At 51.9% G+C, this 19,929-nt stretch overlaps 1 protein-coding gene and 1 long non-coding RNA gene across 2 annotated transcripts in view; one reads left to right on the forward strand and one right to left on the reverse strand.

Annotated features, from left to right (window-relative positions):
• Nucleotides 1–19,929, forward strand: part of PRKAG2 (protein kinase, AMP-activated, gamma 2 non-catalytic subunit) — a 340,427-nt gene that overhangs the window by 64,720 nt on the left and 255,778 nt on the right. The gene's annotated exons all lie outside the window — the stretch shown is intronic.
• Nucleotides 15,449–19,558, reverse strand: LOC105542687. The gene is made up of 3 exons (XR_001006510.1): nt 19,252–19,558; nt 18,653–18,916; nt 15,449–17,013 (listed from the first exon to the last, which is right to left on the reverse strand). It is a non-coding gene; the product is annotated as an uncharacterized LOC105542687 (long non-coding RNA).

The raw sequence follows: 19,929 nt of genomic DNA on the forward strand, positions 1-19,929 counted from the left end.
CTGTAATGCTGGACATTTGTGCTCAGGAAAGGGCTTGCTGAACAAATGCCCAGCTCAGGGGGTGGGACATGAAAGGAGACGTGGGCTTGAGGAGCGTCCCAGAGACAAACAGGGCAGGAAGTTCTCTGTTCTAACATGAAAGGGGAAAAAACAGACTTCAAATGTATTCTTCCCACTGTGCTGGGAGTTACCTGGAGGGCGGAGAGCTTGTGCTTCATCTGGTACCCCTGTCACCTAGGGTGCCCGGTGCACAGGGAGCGGCCAGTGTGTGTTAAATCTGGGCCAGAGGAAGCACGCGTTTGGTGTCTGGCTCTGTGTCAGGGTCGGGAGTATTTATTATACAAAAAGACTGCCATCCTCACATTATTTTAAGGTATCGTTGAGGGTACGAATCATACACTTGAAGTCTTTATAATCAGAGAATAATATAAAGTGAATTTGATGAAGGAAAACAAAGCATCACGTCCTATTTGGATTTAGGACTTCACTCTCAAAGGCCCTAATTCGAATTTGATTCAAATAGCAATGCCAGGGCAAAGAAGCCAAGTAGATGACCTTCTGTGTTTTTTGAGACAGAGTCTGGCTCTGTCACCCAGGCTGGAGTGGCAGTGGCACAATCTTGGCTCACTGCAACCTCCACCTCCTGGATTCAAGTCATTCTCCTGCCTCAACCTCCTGAGTAGCTGAAATTACAAGTATATGCCACCACACCCGGCTAATTTTTTTGTATTTTTAGTAGAGACGGGGTTTCACCATGTTGGCCAGGCTGGTCTCGAACTCCTGACCTCAAGTGATCTGCCCGCCTCAGTCTCCCGAAGTGCTGGGATTACAGCCATGAGCCACCATGCCCCACCTAGATGACCTTCTTAAGCGCTGTCAATTATACTGAGTTTATTTAGGATTAGGGAATAGACGCAGAAGAAAGAGAGAAAAGGGGGTGGGAGAAAGATAGTGCACAAGGGTCAGCTGAGTTCCGCTGGGGTAGTGAGTGGCCCCACATCCTCAGCAGCGAGCCAGGACAGAAGTGCATTTCTTGCTACTGCTGTACATGCATTGCCAACAGCTGTGGCTCTGCTTTGTGTCCTGTTAATTTTGGGAACCCAGGCTGAAGGAGCGGTTCCTGTCTGGGTCCTTGCTGTGAGAGGGACAGAGGAGAGGTGTCAGACACGGGACAGCTCCAAAAGCTTCCACTGGGAAGTGGCACACATCACTTCTGGGAAACGCAAGGCACACGGCCAAGTGTGATGGGGGTAGTGGGGGTTAATAACCCTCCTAGAGGGAGGGGCTCCACCCAGAGGCTACTAAGATCTCATTACAGTCTCATGATGTAAAGGATCAGTCGATACCATTCACCACGGCTTAGGAGTTCCAGCAACTATCTGCACTACCTTCCACCAACCTTGATGTTAATACAAGCAGCATAATCCAGTCACTCGTGTATCTTCTTAGAATGGGGATGTCTGGAACCAGGCAGGATGACAGGAAGTGGGGAAAAGCCAAGGGGAGCAAAACACAGGCTGAATCGGGATCTTTGACCTGAACCAGTTACGAAGCTTCTAGCTAAGAAGCTTTCCAAGTCATAGAATATTATGAATATTCTGGACCAAGGGCAGTTTATGGCATGCGCTTGGGTCCCCGAAGTCCAAGGGATTGCTTCCCGGTTTACTTGAAATCAAAAGCTGATTCCCTCTTAAAGAAAAAGCTCAGATTTCCGACTTCACAGTTCCCTTCTCAGAGGCTCCTTGGGTTCTGCCTCCATAAGTTATACCAAGAATAACTGGGGGCCTCCCACGTGCCATTTTCCCTCTGTGCCTGTTTCCCCATCTTTACAGCGAGGTGGGTGGGTGCTATCAGTGGTTCTTACTTAGCAGAATATTTCAATCACCCAGTTCTCAGCCCCAGACATTTTGACTCAGTAGTTCTTAATTGGGATCTAGTTTTTGAAAACGCTCCAGAGATTCTAATGTTCTCTCTAGGTAGATGAATTATTTAGCCAGGTATGGACTTTACCACCTTTCCAGCCCCCATCCACCAGGAATGACTCTGGGCCCCACGTCCCTGGGCACAGCCCTCGTAAAGGATCATAGGATCAGGCTATGGAAGGCTCCAGAAACAGATGGAGGGTGTCATCTCTTCCCACCTCCCTCCCTAGCCTCTGATGTGGAGTTTGACGTTTTAATCAGAGATGAGGCCCCCAGATGGCCCAGTAGGCCAGGGCTGGTTAGGCAGAGGGTGAGCGAGGTTCCATCTCCTTGGGGTCTACTTTCTTGTCCCTGGACTGACTTGGGAGAGGGGTCTGTACCCACCACGGTGTCTGGCCCATGTGACCACTCACAAATGGGGCCAAATTCAACAGCCCCTATTTCCAAATAAGGTCACATTCTGAGCTTCTGGGGGTGAAGACTCCAATGTCCTTTTTGCGGGTGCAAGCACTTTAACCCGTAACAGCGGAGCACAATGCATACTGAGACGTTTCTTTCAAAATCATTAAAACGTTTAAGAAGTTTCAGCTTAAGTTTTAGTGTTTATTCAAGTTTTGAAAAAAAAAAATGTTGATACAAAATCCCTGTAGCCAACAAAACTGGATACACATTTTTCCTGTTCTTCCTGAGTTTCACAGAGAGTGTCCCCAGGCGGCTGTGGGGAGAGGGGCCACGCCTGGCAGAGTCCGGCTGCGGCCTGGCCCGTGCTGCTGTGACAAGCCAGGGGTCAGGGAGCAGGTTCTGCAGCTGAGCTTGAGTTTTCCACTGTGGGGTGGGGTGGGATAGGGTGGGGTCTGAAAACCAGGTCGCTGGGAGGAATTCTAGGAGCCCTAGATTTTCAAGTGATAGAGCCGGGCTTGGCGGCCACTCAGCTTCCCCAGGCTGATTAGTTAGTTGCTGGAGGTTGTTTTCTTGTTTGTTTCAGTTTTGAATCAGGGCTGAACATTCTGTGTTGTGGACTCATTGGGCACCCATTCCTCAGTAGCCTTTTGTGGGGAAGGGGGGAGTGAGACGTGGGGGTGTGGAGGCGGGTCCCTGTCACCTGACCCAGGGTGCAGGTGGCATCCACATGGGTCTACGCCCCTGACCCTGACCCCACACAGCCAAGGCTATTGCACTGAGTGTGTCTGTCGGAGCTTGGGAAGATGCTGTCCATCTTCCACCACCGGAAGCAGCACCATCTCACAGGCCAGCTGCCCCAGGTGCCCAAGCCTGGGCAGCGGGGCCGGCTCACCCTTCCTCTCAGCCTTCCCCTCGCCCCCTGGCCCTCAGCTTTTCACAGTCTCAGCTGTGCAGCCCAGCACCAAGGGAGCCCCTGCACCTGGGCCGCCCGTGTGCTCTGAGCCTTGTCCGGAGACTGGCTCAGCGCCTCCTCAGGGCCGTGGCTGCCTTTTGCTCCTTTTCACTCCCACAGCGCCTTCACCCAGGCAGCGCTGGGTACGTGGTGCTCAGTCAGTTGATTAAAGCAGGCCTTGGGGACAGTAAAGTCACCCCCGGCCTTCACCCTGGCCTGCTGCCCTCCTGACGCCACCTCATTCCTGGGCTTGAGGCTTCCTGGGGTGGTGGCAGCTGCGCTCTGGCCCCAGTCCTGGCCAGAACATCATCCCACCCCGGGGGGGGCTACAGGTGTCTGTTTCTGGAACATTCTATTATTTACTTTCTGCCGTTTCCTACCTTGCCTTAAGGTTCAGAGTCTCTGTATCTCTCCCCAGTGGCAGTTGTCATGGGTGAGTTCCTTAAATGGGCTTCTCTGACACCTGAGTCACATGGCACTGGAACACACTGAGGTGCCTCCCAGATCCTTGGCTCCCAACAGCTCCCAGGCCCTGTTTGCCTCCATAAAACTCAGCATACAGATGTGCACATGTGTGCGTGTGTGTATGTGTGTGCATATGCATACATACGGATTTAATCCTCAGTAACTGTGGGGTGGGCATAATTATTAACCCCACTTTACAGGTGGGGAAACTGAGGCATAGAGAGGCTAAATAACTTAGCCAAGGTCCCAGCACTGGCAAAGCAAAGCTGGAATTTGAACCTGTAGAGAAAGAGCATCCACTTCAAAGGGCGAGTGGAGGCATTTTTCTCCTTCATGGCATGCTCGGGACAAGGAATCCAATGTGTCTTAGAGAGGACTTCTTAGGGGCATCGTTATAGAGGGCAATTTGTGGAAAAAAATTGGTTTTGTGCACCAGTGTGGTTTCTGTTGATTTCAATTAAACTGGGGAGCCTTGTGCATGCTAAACGACAGCTTGGCCTTCTACCACCTGGGCAGCCCGGGGCCTTCTGCTCAGCAGTGCCATTGAAGCTGTTTTAGGTCACAGACGTTCAGCCTCGGAGCACCTGCCTGAGACTAGCCGGGCTTGTGCTACAGCCTGTCGGCCTTCTGCCAGTGCCAAGCCTGGGCCCATTCCTGGTTCCCAGCTTAAAAGAAAGATCGAGTTGCCATGAGCCTTCCAGAACCTTCTAGAGCTTTCCAGAGCCTTGGCAGTGTGTCTAGGGAACAAAGGAGGAGGATGCTCTAGGGCCTTACAAAATGCAAGGACCCTTCAGTGCCTCTGATTTTTACTTGATCTTGCTTATCTTAGCCTCAGTCCTACTCCTTTCATGAAGTTCTTTTTTAAGACTTTCTTCCAAAGTAGCCCCTTCCTTCTAGAAACTTCTATGGTGGTGGCTGCTGTCCGTGCCACACACGATGCTGTGTGGACTCTCAGCCTGCTTGTTCCCTGTCTCCACAGCTTTCCTTCCGGCCAGGACTGAGGTCCGTGAGGTTGGAGGCTCTTCCACTTTTCTTGGGTCCTAGCAATGCAGCATGAGGCAGGTACCTGGCTTGGGGGGGTTCCTCAAAATATCCATTGACCTGGAGAGGGGGTGCCTAGAGACAGAGTGGGAGTGGTGATAGGTCACTGAGAGCTGTTAGGGCAGGGTGGGCCTCAGGGTTAGGAGAGAAGCCCAGCTTATTGTTGTTTAAAAAATGGAAGAGGAGGCCAGGCGCGGTGGCTCATGCCTGTAATCCCAGCACTTTGGGAGGCCGAGGTGGGTGGATCACGAAGTCAGAAGATGGAGACCATCCTGGCTAACATGGTGAAACCCCATCTCTACAAAAAATACAAAAAATTAGCCGGGTGTGGTGGCGGGTGCCTGTGGTCCCAGTTACTCGGGAAGCCGAGGCGGGAGAATGGTGTGAACCTGGGAGGTGGAGCTTGCAGTGAGCCAAGATGGCGCCACTGCAGCCACTGCACTCCAGCCTGGGTGACAGAGTGAGACTCCATCTCAGGAAAAAAAAAAAAAAAATGGAAGAAGAAAGAAAATGGGGCTTCCCAAGTGCCAAGTGCTTTCTGTTGAAGGTGGTGCTTGTCTCCAGACAGTGGCTCCTGCTTATCAGGTCTGAGGAGCTCTTCTCTTGACTGGCTGTTGACCCTGTGGGAGATGCGAAGTTGGAGACCACAGGGCGGTGTTCCGAGTAGAGTGTGCCCTGCAGGAGCCACAGGGGCCAGGCCCCAAGCATCAAAATGATGGAAGTCAAAGGAGCCCACGGCAGTGGGTGTGGGGGAGTCATCGTGATGGGGGTAGGAGCGAGGTCAGAGAAGTCCTTGGAAGGAGTGAAGCTCTGACAGCTGCTTAAGCCTGTCCCTGTTGAATTTACGCTAAGCTCATCAGCACTCCTTTTGGCATGCACCATTTTTTAGAAAAAGGTTCCAGCTGCCAGCATGGACGGCGAGTCCTTCCTCCTCTCACTTCTGCTCCCTGCACACATCGGGCTTGTTCAGACTGGAGTTAGACAAGTCATTGTGGGGTCACGGGACAAAGTCTCAGCTGGTTTCCCAGTGGATTGGCCTATCTCTTCCTTATCAGGTGCTGGCATAAAATCAGGAGCACCTGGTCTTAGCCTTGGCCCTCTAAGGACACAGCCGTGTAACCTTGGGCACATCACTTAAACTGATTGGTCACATATGACTTAGCATTTATAGACCTGCTGGCTTATTGGGTACAGGTGGGTCCCTGATTGGGCAGGTGACATGCTCCGAACCCAAGTCAGCCACCCCAGGAGCTGTGTGCACACTCAGTACACATGGCTCTTCTTTGGACAGAGGGCTCTGGGGCCCCGTCCCACATTTGAGGCTCAGGGGACCCTGTGACCTGGGAGCAGTTTTCACCCATAAGGCTCCAGGCAGTAGCCCAAGTATCTCAAGACCTTCAGGTGGTCAGAACTTGGCCTTGAAAGATAGAGAAACTGTTATCCTTTGTGGGGGCTGGTTTGTTTTTGTTTCCACTCCATTAAAATCAGGACACAAGGTCTTAATGACTCCAAATGTCTTTGCAATCCTGCAGTTTTAGAACTACTAGTTCTACCTGGATGGAGGTACTCAGGGAGGGGCAGGGTGGCAGACTATTCTCAGCTAATCTAATCTCAGCTCAGCTGCTCAGCAAACATCTGGTTACTTTGGTAAATATTGGCGGTCTCTAGCGACTGGAGGTGGGTGAGGCTGTGTGTCCCCCTGACAGCCTTGGGACTGGTGGTCTATGACAACAAAAGGAAATCCTAGAGCAGGGTTTGCCAAATCCCTACAGGCGATTTTAGGCGGCAGGTCCAACCTGTTCTTGTAGCTCAGAGGAAGTCCCAATGCTGCCCTCTGGCAGATGCACCCTGAGCAGGGCCCAGAGGTGTTAGGATGGGCAGGACAGGTCGAGCTCATAGCAGATGCAGCAGCTGGGTCCTTGGAGGTGGAGGATGCAAACCAGCAGCGTCCAGGTCACCAGGGCTGCAGCTGGGTGGGCTGTGGGCCGGCCAGATTCTCCGTCTCTTCATCCAAGGGGGCTGCAGCCTGTGCCGTCCTCCTGACTCACTCTGCACACCACTCATTTTGCCAGGGAGCTGATTAGCAAGCCCTCTGCTGTGGATTTCAGCAAGGATGTTCACGGTGCAGAGCGGCCCTCTTTGGCACATTGGTTCCCAGTCGGGATATTTCAGAAGCAACCACAGAACCTGGCATATTGTAGAGTTCATGAGTGCAGGGCACTGGCCTCAAGCTGTCGTAGGAATGGGGTTCCGAAGTAAAATGCCACACTGTCTACATCCCACCAGGCCCAGTCAATCTCAAATGCTGGCCCCAGCCAGTGCCATTTCATGCCCCGAATCCCCCCAGCTGCTGGTCCTAAGTGAAATAAAAGTGTGGTCAATGAGGCTGGGCCTTGAGCCCAGGGTGTTCCCTCTTCTTTCAACTGCCCTGGCCTCTGGCTTTCCCCTGCACAGATCTTGCAGGACGGTGAGGGCAGGGACAACATTGGCACGTAAAAGGGGGGTAGAATATGGGCTTTATTGGTCAGTGTCTCTGCCCAGGGCAGTTGCTATCCATCCTTTTACAGATACTCCCTCTGCAAGTTACCCTGCTGGCCTGGTGCCGAGACGGGCTGTGGACACGGGGTTCTGGATCCTGTTGCCACTAGGCCTGCAGCAGTATAGTCCTGCACAGCAGTGCCTCGTCGCAGGGACGTGAGCTTGGCATGCAGCATTTGACTTTTAGGTGAAGGGCTGAGGGCGCCATGGGATTTGGCAAGGATTTGTGCTACATTTCTGGGATGCTGAGAAATCGAACCCAGGACTGTTATTCGGGGGTTCGGGGGTGGGGCTGGGAGACACGCCTTTTACACATGTGTGCTCACGTATGTCTAGTTTTTTAGGCCACTTACACAGCTCGGGCAGTACCATGCGTCGTTTGAGATTTTCCTGTCACATTTGCCATTTGTAATTCTTTGAAGTCATGGTTTTGACTTGTTATGTAATTTCATAAGGCCCCAGTGTCTGGCTCTATCAGAACATACTTGACAATATCCCATTTCTGCACACTCAGGGGGTACCTGATCCTTTCCGTGTTGCTGCAGACTTTGTTCATTTCGGATGTTACAGGCTGGACCTGTAAAGGGGGACTCTCAGCTTGCGATGTGTGAGCGTCTTCGTCTTATTTTTAATTATGCGAGTAATAAACAAGCATGGGCCACAGAAAAACTAGATGATAAACATAAACAAAAATGAATAAAGGGACAGTGGCCCTGTAGGACGTGCTGTACAGAGCCAGGCTGGGGAGGGGAACATAACTGTGATCGAATCCTGGCTTTGCAACTCGTATGTTCTGTAACCTTTGTGACTTCACTTCTCTGGGCCTCAGTAGACAGTATTTTGTGCAGGTTGAGATAGGATATGTAAAATACTCAGCACTCAGAATATGCTCAAAGAATGAGTTCCAGGAGAGGGGCCTGGTAACAACCTACAGGTGCCAGGGAGGGGCTTTTAGGGGTAGGGCTGGGCTTTCTAGGGATGCCAAGCTCTAGGGTCAGGAGGGTGCCCCCATGGGGAGCCCGGGGACCATGAGGCCTGACAGCCTTGGGAAGCTTGGGGGCGTGGAAGGATGACCGTGGGCCAGGCTCCTGTGGGCCTGGCAGCGCATGCTGAAGAAGCGGGGTTTGTTCTGTAGATGGCTTGGAGCCAGTGAAGGTTTTCTGGTTCTGTTGTGTTATTGCTTTGTCTGGTGAGGGTGTGAAGGGTAATGCCTGAAAAACGGAGGTTAGGAGGATGAATTAGAGCGGTGAGTCAGAGGGGATGTGCCTCAGGAAGGCATTTCCTTTCCACTTCTGGTTCTGACACCAGCCCGGTGCACCAAAATGGTCTTCAGGCTTTGCTAAGTATCTGGGATCTACTGGGCTCTGTTGTCCAAGACAGCGGACTCTGCCCTCCAGGGAGAGTAGGTGGAAAGCTCAGAGCCACCTGCACGCGGAGTGCAGTGGAGGTTCTGGAAGCAAGGAGAAATGCAGGTGAAGACGGTGGCCGTGTTTGCGGAGGGCAGCTTGCAAGCGGCAGCGGAGTTGTTTATGTTCCTTAATCTCTAATGGATGATCCCAGTCCCTGAGACGTGGAATTGCTGCTGTGAGAACTGCAGCGTCATCGCACCCCATAAGTCACTCTCAGAGGCTTGTCTCCAAGTGCAGCAAACCTCTGAATCCTTTGGATGACGGTGCCCATTTCCCTGACATTTCCAGCTTTTCCAAGCAAAACCAATTAGGCTTTTTTTCCTCAGGCTTGTATGTATGCTTTGGAATAAAGCACACAGAAAATAAAACAGGCCCAGCTCACCCAGCAAGGCTAATTCCAGAACCAGCAGGAGAAAATACTGAGATTGGCCGGATCTCTGGTCAACCACTTGCATGGGTGCCCATGGGGCTGGCTGCAGGCTGCAGGCTGCAGGTGGTTTGGCCCTTCAATCTTCGCCAAATGGCGCCAGCTTTCTGCTAAACCTCAGGTTTATGCTAGCACTGCCCTCTGGTTCCAGAATAATCCCGCACATCCCAAGTTGATGCTTTTTTCTGTCCCAATGCTTGTTCATCCACGATCCCAACAGCAGCCCTGGGAGGTGTGCGGAGCAAGCGTTTCCACTCAGCTTGGTTTTTCAGAGGAAGAACTGAGGTTCAGAGAAATGACTGAGCCAGGACTTGGACTTGGTTTGTTGACACAGAGTATTAGCGCCCTGGTCTGAAAGAGACCTGAGGAACATCACATAACACATGGCTCATTCTACAGACAAAAAAAGAGTTTCTGCTTAAAATGGCCTGCTCAGGTAGGCGAGGCCAGAGCTCAGGCTTGTGAGTTCCTGCAGCTATCTGGCCATGGCGCTCCAGGTCTGTGATTGGTCAGGTCTCCGCGTGGACAGCTGGATGGACCATGACTGCCTGGTACCCTCCTGGGCTGAAAGTGACCTGAAGAAAGCTTCAGACTTCCAACCCTTATAGAAGCCCCCCACGTCCCAGCTCACTCAGCTGCCTTTTTGTCCATGAGTCTTAGTGGATGGCCATGCAACGTCCTTCTGTCCCCTCTCGGAAGCCTTCCTGCGTATATCATCCATATTAATCTTTTTCCACCTTGTGCTGCCATCACCCTTACCTGAATAACACATTTGCCTTTGAGTCATAGGCTCGTGGAAGAAACCTCCTTGTCTTGAATACCTGCAGGAACAGGTCACTCGATATCTTTGGAAGCAATTCCTCCACTGCTGAGAAGTTCAAGTCTTGAGCAAGTTGTATTTAATGAGGGACATGGTGGGGTTCTGAAATGGGGACCCTCATTTTCTCCTAACAATTCAAGTTCATTTTCTGCCCCACCAGCTTGTACATCCTTAGAGCCTGTTTTCAGGTCACCTGGGATTTGTTGTAATCAGGTACAGGAAGACATGCAGACTCAGGAATGAGTGTCACTAAAGGAAGGAACTGATGAGACTGACAGATCCCTGGAAGCAGGAGGCTTGGCACACCACTGCCGCGTGGGGAAGCACAGGGGTTGGGCAGGAGGCAGAGGGAGCAAGAGGGAGATGCGGGCAAGAGCCTTTATTGTGGTTTCTGTGAAGAATTTTAGGGGACTGTGGGTACAGGGGCTGTCCCTAGCTGTCTGGTACCTGCCCTGGGGTGATTAGGGTAGTGGGTGGTGGCCCAGGGTGTGAGAGCCCCCAGGAGGAGGCGAGGAGGGGGTCTGTGTGGTTTGGCTTGCATAGCAAAAGCAAGCTCACAGGTGAGTTTCTTACTATCTCCAGGAATTGCCCAGCCGTGGGAGGGCAGTTCCTCCAGGATCAGCAAGGTGCCAGGTATCAAAGCATCAGAATACAGAAAATCAGAGACATGGCTGATACGGGCAGAGACCATGTTGTCTCCTGGATGATGTTTGTAGGCCGTCTGGTTGGAGTTGGAGGAATGAATTGTAGATGGGGACTTCACTGGCAGGGCCTTTTGGAAAGCCTCACCCATCCTTCTGGCCAGAGGGGGAAAAAACCCTCATTCTTTATACTCCGAGGACAGGAATCCCCAGGGAGTTCAGATTTCTGAAGCCTTTGCCTGACGTTAGATGGGAACAGTGCAGGGGTTGTGCTGGCCAGAGGACCTGGAGCCCAGAGCTGTCCACTGCTGCATCATCGGCCTCTGTTCCTGCCTCCCTCCATCCTGCTGCCTGTCTTTTTAAAAGCTCTGGTCCAGCCCTCCCTCCTGCTGGCTTGCCGTGTGGTAAGGAGTTTCCTCCCCAGCAGCCCCTGACACAGGTGGGAATGACAGTCTGCTGCAGTCCCATCAATGAGGGAATCTGCCCGAGCTCTGCCTGCATTTTGAGCAGCAAACCAGCTCCAGCCACCAAGACCGTTGCCTGTGCTGTCTTAGGCCAGCCCATGCTGTCTGCCAGCCGCTTGTTGCGCTGCCTTGGGGACTGGGAACACACCCAGCCCCAGTCCCCATCTGTTGCAGACATGCAGTGGCAGCAGCTCGGAGCACAGCCGAACCCTAGAAATTGCCTGTGCTGAAGGGGCTGGGAAACCCCTTCTCTGATGGGCCTTTCGAGTGAAGCAGCAGGATTTGTCAGAGCTGGGAGTGCCGCTCGTCCCTGCCACTCGCATCCTGCCATCCAGCAGCTTACAAGCCTGCACTGCTTATTAGCATCTGGAAGAGAGGACCTCCAGGACCCCTTGGGGCTGAGTAAGCAGACCTTCGGGAGCTGGCTTTCTAAATGTGTGGTGATTGTGCATCCCTGGGTGTGTGGTTTTCCCCTCACGATGCTTTGTCTCCTTGGTGTGCAAGACTGATGCTGAATTGTCGCTTTGTTCTCCAGGAGCCTCTTATTAAATCAGATACCCCAAGGCTGAACAAAATGTTCCTTCTCTCCACGGGAGCTGTATGTTTTCTCCTTACGTAACTTTTTCTGGGTGATTTAAAGAGCATCACTAGTGAAGGTGGCGCGTGTGTGGGCGTGTTCAGCTCCATTCCTCTCTGAGTCTGTCTCTCCTCCCCTGCCAGGCTGCCAGGCTGAGCAGAGCTGCTGCACACACTGGGTCCTGGGCACGGGGTCTCCTCCCTGCCTTCCCACCCTGGCTTGAATTCCCCTTACTGGAGCTGAAATCTTAGCGAAGTTGTCATTCTTTGCCAGGCCTTGCCTTTCCTGAGTCATCACTTATTACATTCGGCCCAAACGGAAAAGACTGGGGATGATGTGGGGGCTTTGGGGATGGCCCACCGTTTTCTGGGGACTCTCTTGACCCCATGCACATTGAAGGGTATCTTGGCCTCCTGCAGATCGTGGAGCCCAACAGCTTACTTGTTGCTTGCTGAAGTTGTGAGGAATCCAATGAAAAAGCAGATGGGAGGGGAGTGGGGGAGAGAGGAAGGGAAGGAAGAGAAGACGGTAGATGGCCTCCTCAATGACTGAACCGTGGACTGTCTGCACTGTCTGGTGGAGAGGAGGAGGGGGAGGCTGGGAACCAGAAACCCTAACTGTTGAGTGAATTTGCAGCAACAAGTAGAGCTGCAGGCTGGAAAGTGCTAGATTTGGAGCTCACCCAGTGTCCCTCTTCTCGCCCTCCACTGACATTGATGCATGGCACTTTGAGTAAGCCATGTCCTCTTTTTTTTTTCATTCCTTACAATCGCCTTCCATAAGCCAGAGGCTGTCTGTCTGCTTCAAGTCTGTGATTCAGGGTCCTTGAGTCCTGGTGATTGGGAGTGACCTAGGGGTCACTCGACCCTCCTCCTGGGGGGAGGCTTGATTCTGTGCATCTGAATTTTCAACCCAGGTGGAGAGCAAAGGTGATAGTAAACAATTGAAGAAGCCTGGGCTAGCAGGGAATCCAGCGTTGACAGCGTTACGGATTGTAGGTGCTGGAAGATGGGGAGAGGCCTAGGGATACAACCAGGATGCAGGCAGGAGGCCCCAAAACATAAATTGAGAATTCGGGGACTGCTAGGTGTGATAGGTGAGAATAAGTGAGAGGGGGAAGCTCCCTGGGACGCAGTCAGAGTGAGCCGGCACTTTGGGGCTCCACACGCCCTGGGCAGGCTCCAGTTCACCAGAGAGGCCTCACAGTAGGCCTCTTAGGTCTGGGGGCTTCTCACCTTCCAACTGCTTCCCCAACTTGCATGGAAACTTCCAAGGACTAGAGAAATCTCAGGTGGTTTTTTTTTTTTTTTTTTTCCAGCCCAGCAGTAGTAGACCTTGAGAGGCACACACTTATAAAGAGGAAACTGAGGGTTCAATGGTTAAATTCAGTGAACATAATTGAAAATCTAAAATATTTAATCTTCTTTGCCTAAAGTCACAAAGGGATTCAGCTGGAAAGAGAAGCCAGGTGTCCTGCGGTCCAGCCTGGTCTTTTGAAGTGGGGTGGGTGGTGGAGGGGAATGGAGGCTGGTGGACTGAGGTTGGGTGGACCCAGTCCCTAAGCCTGGTCTTTGTGTTTGTTATCCCAGCTCTGGCTTCTCTTCAGGTCCTGTCCCAGGGTGAAATAAAACATCAACACTCTAGCAAAACAAACTCTTGAGTCCTGTGTACCAGGCATTGGCCTTTCCAACAAGAGGAAGATGCTTGACCTCCTCACTTGATAGTGTTGGATAACCAGGGGTCACTGGAACTGCGGGTTCTAATTTTGTGTTATTCTTTCAGCTCAGCTGGTAACTAATGGAATCCATCTTGGATTTATCCAACTCCCTCACAGTGCTCTTTCAAACTATTGATCTTTTTCTTCCTTTAAAAGTATTCAGGTCCTGGCCAGGCGCAGTGGCTCATGCCTGTAATTCTAGCACTTTGGGAGGACGAGGCAGGTGGATCACAAGGTCAGGAGATCAAGACCATCCTGGCTAACACGGTGAAACCCTGTCTCTACTACAAATACAAAAAAATTATCCGGGCCTGGTGGTAGGCACCTGTAGTCCCAGCTACTCGGGAGGCTGAGGCAGGAGAATGGCGTGAACCCGGGAAGCGGAGATTGTAGTGAGCCAAGATTGCGCCACTGCACTCCAGCCTGGGCAACCGAGCGAGACTCCGTCTCAAAAAAAAAAAGAAAAAAAAAGGTATTCAGGTCCCTCCTCCCACGAGATGCCCCACAGACCAGTCTCACCACACCCCCTTCTAACAAACCCCCTTACCTCCTCTCAGACTCAGCCCGGGCCTAACAAAGGTGAATACCTGTACTTTTATGCATTACTTTGTATTAAGTTGTGTTCAGTTCTTGTTGGTAGATTGAAATGATGAATCCTAATGCAGTCAGGTAGGGGTCTTATTTTCTTAGAAAGATCTGTCTCCACGTTACCTCTTGCACTGCTGTTAGCTGTCTGTATTGTGTATTTTGGTAAATATTTATTGATTGATTAGGCATCTGGCACCATGTGTGGCAATTTCATGAATGTTAATTATTATAATTTTCATGATGATCCTGGGAAATTTCCCTTTTATACAAGGAAATTGAGACTCCATGAATTTGAATAATGTACTGACATTGCATAACCAGTAAATGGCAAACTGGAGCTCAAACTCAGGCCCTCAGACAACTCCAAAGTTGTCCCTCCGACTGCACTTATGAGCCACATGGTAAATTGTCTGGTAGTGAAAACTTGCCTTTAGCTCTTGTTGGGGGCTGGTGACTTAGCAGGAAACCTAGGTTGGACCCATAGGCAAGTGGCTCGTTCAAGGCTCGATACCTTCCGTCCCTTCCTAGTGGGCAGGCTTGTCCTGAGGCCTTAGCAGCCCAGCACCAGTGGGACAGGGCACTGACCTGTCATCAGCCCTGCACACCTGTCAGCTCTGCACACCTGTCAGCTCTGTGCACTTTCCAGCCAAGCCTTTCATCAGCCTGAACCAAACATCCTTCCCACGAGTGTGAGTTAAGACCCTGGAGTCCTAAAAGGGTTTAATGTGAGACTGCAAAGCTCTAGCCTCAATTACTGAAATTTGAGTTAAGAGAAAAATAGAATGGAATCAAAAGCACCTGATGCCCAAGAACTGGGGGTGTTCCTTCTTCACTCCAGAGTCCTTGGCCCCAAGAACTGGGGGATGTTCCTTCTTCACCCCAGAGGCCTCGTGGCCTAGGCCTGGCAGAGCATTCTGCTGTTCACCCCCTGGCTACCATGGGCAAATCATTTCCTTCTCCTGAGCCTGATTTTTCTTCTAAAAATGGAGACAGTACCTGCCTCACAGGACTAGGGGGCAGCTGCCAGCACATAATAGATGCTTAATAAATAGGAGGTCCTATTTATTCAGGTGAGCCTTCAGCTGTGGCCTGTCCTGGCAGAACCCAGCAGAATACCTTCCAAAGCAGTGGGAGCAACTGAGTTTTTGGTGGAATTCTCCAGGTCTTAGCACTTTGATTATTCATCAGGTGACCGGGACCAGAGGGTTCTGGGTTCCGCAGGGTCCCTGTAGTTCCCTTGCTGCTCCAATCCCATCTGTCCTAGCTGGTGGTTCTGCCCCACCTGTCACACATGGACAGGGTCTGCCCTCTCCGCCGCCTGGGGTCCCATGGTGGTTCTGCTACTGCCACCTTCTGCAGGTCACTGGGCATGTCCGTATGGTCTTCCTCGATCATAAATCTCCTCCTCGGTACCTCGTGCACCTCTGCCCCTGTGTTCTGGCACAGGGGAGGTAGGGAGAGAGCAGAAGAAAAGCAAAGCCAGACTTAGGTGTTTGTTTTGGTTTTATTTTGTGGGTAAGGTATGTGGTGGCATTTTATTGTTTAATGTCTGGTTTTAGGGAGTCTGCCATCTGCCTGGTGATAATGGCTGCAGCTCCTGAGTCACCAGCGAGCTAGAGCCTGGCTGTGCAGATTCCAGTAAATAAGATAACAGACGCTCGGCGGGGCTGCGGGGACAGAGCCAGCCCATGGGCTGCAGGCGCTGCCAGGAATTGCCCCACTACTGTATTGTGGGGGTGGCAACTTTAGGGGGTTCCAGGCAGCCCAGGGTGGGCCCTCTGGGCGGAGTGGAGGGCTGTGGAGTTGGGGGCCCCGGTTCTTCCCAACTTGGCTTTCCTTTCCTTTTTGGTCATGGGCTCTTACAGTCTGGGGGCTCCTAGGACAGGATTTTGCTGGTGCTCGGAGACAGAAGCAGCTGCAGGATCAGGAGCTGAGGACAACGAGACGCAGCACCAAGCCTCTGAAACCGTGTGGGCTTTTCTTTTCTCACAACCCAAACAGCTGATGTTTTCGACCTTAAATGAAGACGTTCTTGCTTTGCAAGCTGCATTGGCCAAGTCACATTCAGAATCATGTTTTAACTGGGGGTGGAATTGCAGCTGACAAATGTGAGCATTTGGGGGTGCTCTAAGGCTTTTCTAGAAGGTCTAGGGTCCACTTGCGTGTTGTCAGAAGGGAGAACTGGGGTGGCTTGTGTTAGAGAAAAAGTGGGAAGGAAACAAAATATTATCTTCGCTTGGTGTAAAGAGAGTGCACAAGACTCCAGGTAACCTGGGGCCAGTGAGCAGCATCTTCCGTGGACCGTGGTAGGTGTGGGGCTCTTTCTCGGGGCCCGTTGCTGTGGCTCGTACTCTGCCTGTGGCTCCGGGGTGGCTGACCTGGAGGCTCTGGCACTCTCCCGAAACCGTAGCCATCAGACGGTTAGATCCTGCCCTCCCGTTCCATTCATCAAAGCAGGGAAATGTGCAGAGACACTTAGAAATATTTTCACCAATAAGCATCCGAAGGGTGATTACTACTTATCCAAACAAATAGGTAAGAACGATAACCTTTAACTGCTATTCCCCAAATTCCCCAAGGTTTTCTAGCACCTAAGGCCTTCCCTCCACAACTCTGGCAGGAAATAGGTAGCTCTTCAAAGGTGAGCTTTCTGGATAACGGAGCTTCCCCCTGATAAACGGTGCTTGATTTGGGTTCAGCCCGGTGAGCGCTGCCACGTCAGAGTCGAGTGAGCTGGCGGGGAACCTGGAGTATCCTTGGAGTGGGTGTTTGTGTCTGAAGAGCAAGCAGAAATGACATGCTTTTAACAGAAGACCAATGTGAAGGCAACGTTCCTGTGCTGAGAAGACCGGCGGGAGGACCCTGCAGCGAGGGCCTGCCAGAGCCCCTCGAAGCTCGCCAGGTGGAGCGGCCACCACGACCCTGGAATGAGGCCCGTTCTGACACCTGCTGTGGAATGCAAGAGTTTCTGGATGATCCCCGCTGCTGATGCTGCACCCATCTCGGGGCAGGGGTGTGAGGGAAGGGGCTAGGCTGGCCTAGGGATTCACCTGTTTTGAAAGCAGAATTGTTCAGATTCAAGAAGCCCACTCGCCCCTCTTGGGATTTGCCCTTAATGTTAGGCCAAGACCCAAGCCAGGCATTTATGCAGGATGGCCAAGCCTGGCTGGGAGCCAGCTGCAGGCATCTGCCACCACCCCCTTCCTCTGAGTCACCCCACACTCATCTGCGCAAGGCGTAGAGCCCCGAGACGTGCTCGCTGGCATCTTCCAACACGAACTCCACGGGGAAGGCTGGAAGGAAGGGTGGCCCTGGAGTGGAGGAGGGGGAGCGCGGGAGAGAGTTGTGCTCCCAGCAGGCCTGAGTCTGGGCCTTGGCGTGAGGAGCTTTACGTGCCCCACTGGGGCGTTAGGATAGCCAAGGCTTAGGATAGCCTTGGATGCTGGCCCAGGCCCCTCGGGGGTCTCACAGGCTGCAGGACTTGCAGCTGCTCCTCCCTGGCTGCCTGGAGGCCGAGCCTCAGGCCGCGCGGCCATCTGTCGTGGTTCGCCTCCGAGGAGAGTCTTGGGAAGGGGGCGCTTTCTGAGGCTTCTTTTTTTTTTTTTTTTCGTGTTCACCTTCCTTCTCAAAGCCCGACTTGATCTATGAAAACCATCTCCCCTACTTTCTCCTGCGTGGGGAGAAAAGATGCCCAGGGCCCCTCGTGTTTCTCCAAATTCCCCGCAACCTGCACTAGACTCCCTTGTTACAGTACACATTCCTGGGTCTTGCCCACCTGCTGCATGCGCGTCACCAGGCACTCAGCCGTGCCTTGTGTGCACTTCAGACCGGCTTTGCAGGAGAGAGGCCTCCTGTTTCCCTGCTGTTCTTTTATCTGAAGAGCAAGATCATGGGCCTTCTTGCCTACAGTCCAATTGGTCATTGAGTCTAGCAGTTTCCCACCAAATCAGTTTCACCCGTGAAGAGAGATAAGTAAATCCTTGTGCAATTAAAAAAAAAAAAAAAAAAAAGACTCTAAAGAGCATGATGATCCCAACGATCCCAAATGCCGGGGCACTGCGGTTCAGCCAGCTACGCCTTGTCTGGAATACTGTCAACAAACTAGAGTCCTGCCAGATGCACTTGACAATGAAATCAACCTGAGCATCATCCAATCTCTGGCGCTGGACTCAGTTGCCACCACTTTGACAAAGTCTGGAGTGCAGTGAGTGAGGACACTAGATGATGGGTGGGGAGCCCAGCCCACTGTGGCCAGGGTTCCTCACATTTAAATATCCGCTGTCTTCTTGCTGCAGGGCGGTCCCTGTACTTACTTGGGCAGAGGGAAGGGCATAGTTTGTAGGGAGGGGTTAGGAAATTATGGCTTCAGCCCCTTCCCTCCTCCAGGCCCTTCCCTCGTGTCCCGGGTCCCCACTACAGGCTTCCGCCAACTTTTCTTCGCCAAGTGATTTTTCTGTTTGGCCATCGTCTCCGCCGCATCCAGATTTATCTCTTCTCTCCCCTAGGCCTTTTGGGTCTTCTTCGGAGAGTAGCTAATCCAATAACCCGCCAAGTCAGAGAAGGGTTTGGATGCACAAGTCTCTCTCTTAGCTTCCTTTGAAATGCTGCCTTGACCCAAGTGAGGGGCCCAGGAATAGGCAGTGGAAACGGTTGTGTAGGTTTGGGACATCACACCCTGCTAGGACTTACCTGTTGGAGAAACTGGGCTTTTGGTGGCGAACAAATCATTCTTCCTACCTCTGTGGCAACTGTGCATCTAAGCTGGGTTCTGGAAGGCGCAGTGCTGGCCATTTCAGATCACAGGTTGGGAAGAAGGGGCACTGTGCCCGATCTGATAGGTGTAACACGCCATGGTGCTTTGGCACCAAGAGGCCAATTGAAACTGGAGAGTTTGAGAGAATAAAGTATGACTATCACCCACAGCACAGCTGCTTCCTGAAAATTCCGCTCCCACTGCATGAAAAAGCACATGGAGTATTCCAGGATTCTTAATATAGGCATTTTCCCACGTTCTGTAGATTGCTTGTTTTTCTTTCCCTACCCCATGGGTCTGCTGGTAGTTGACTGGCCACTTTTTGGTCAGCTTCATTGAGGTATAATTTACATATAATGCCCCTCGATTGACAGTATACAATTAGGTGCATTGTCGTAAATGTGCACAGTCATGTGACCACTGCCACAGTGTGATCTGGAACGTTTCCGCCGCTCCAGAAGGTCCCTCTGACCCTTTACAGCCTCTGCCCTCCCCCACCTCCACCTTAAGACTTGAGGGTGGGTCCATGTCTTACGTTTGTATATCCCATGTCCAGCACAATTCCGAACCCAGTGTGAACACAAGTGATGTTTAAATGAGTACATTGGGAGCCCTGGCTTTTTGTTTTGTTTTTTCCAAGGCTGGAGTGCAATGGTGCGATCTCGGCTCACTTCAACCTCCATCTCCCAGGTTCAAGCGATTCTCGGGCTTCAGCCTCCTGAGTAGCTGGGACTACAGCATGCACGACCATGCCCGGCTTACTTTTTGTAGTTTTAGTAGAGATGGGGTTTCACCATGTTGCCCAGGCTGGTCTCGAACTCCTGAGCTCAGGTGATCCACCTGCCTCAGACTCAAAGTCCTCGGGTTACAGGTGTGAGCCACTGTCCCCAGCCAGCTCTGGCATATTTTAAAAATCCTCCCAAGACTCCTTCTGTCTCCTTCCATTGATCCTAAGTTTTGAAAGATTGTCCACCCAGGCATTTGTTAATTAGTAATTTCTTCATTTAGTCACTCACTCCTGGTACCAGCCTTCCTGATCAGCATGAGATAATCAGCGTGACCGAAGTTGATAACATTCCAGCTGAAAGCAGAGGCTTGCTATTCTCGATTGCCTATGCAGTCACGGGTGAAATGTGCAATTTCCTTTCCACTCCTTGAGTGCCTCTGAGCCCCGCGAGAGCCTCCATTGTTACTTTCGGTTATCTCTCACCCT

This window comes from Mandrillus leucophaeus, unplaced genomic scaffold (genome assembly GCF_000951045.1).
Source record: "Mandrillus leucophaeus isolate KB7577 unplaced genomic scaffold, Mleu.le_1.0 Scaffold266, whole genome shotgun sequence".
In the NCBI taxonomy this organism is placed as follows: domain Eukaryota; kingdom Metazoa; phylum Chordata; class Mammalia; order Primates; family Cercopithecidae; genus Mandrillus; species Mandrillus leucophaeus.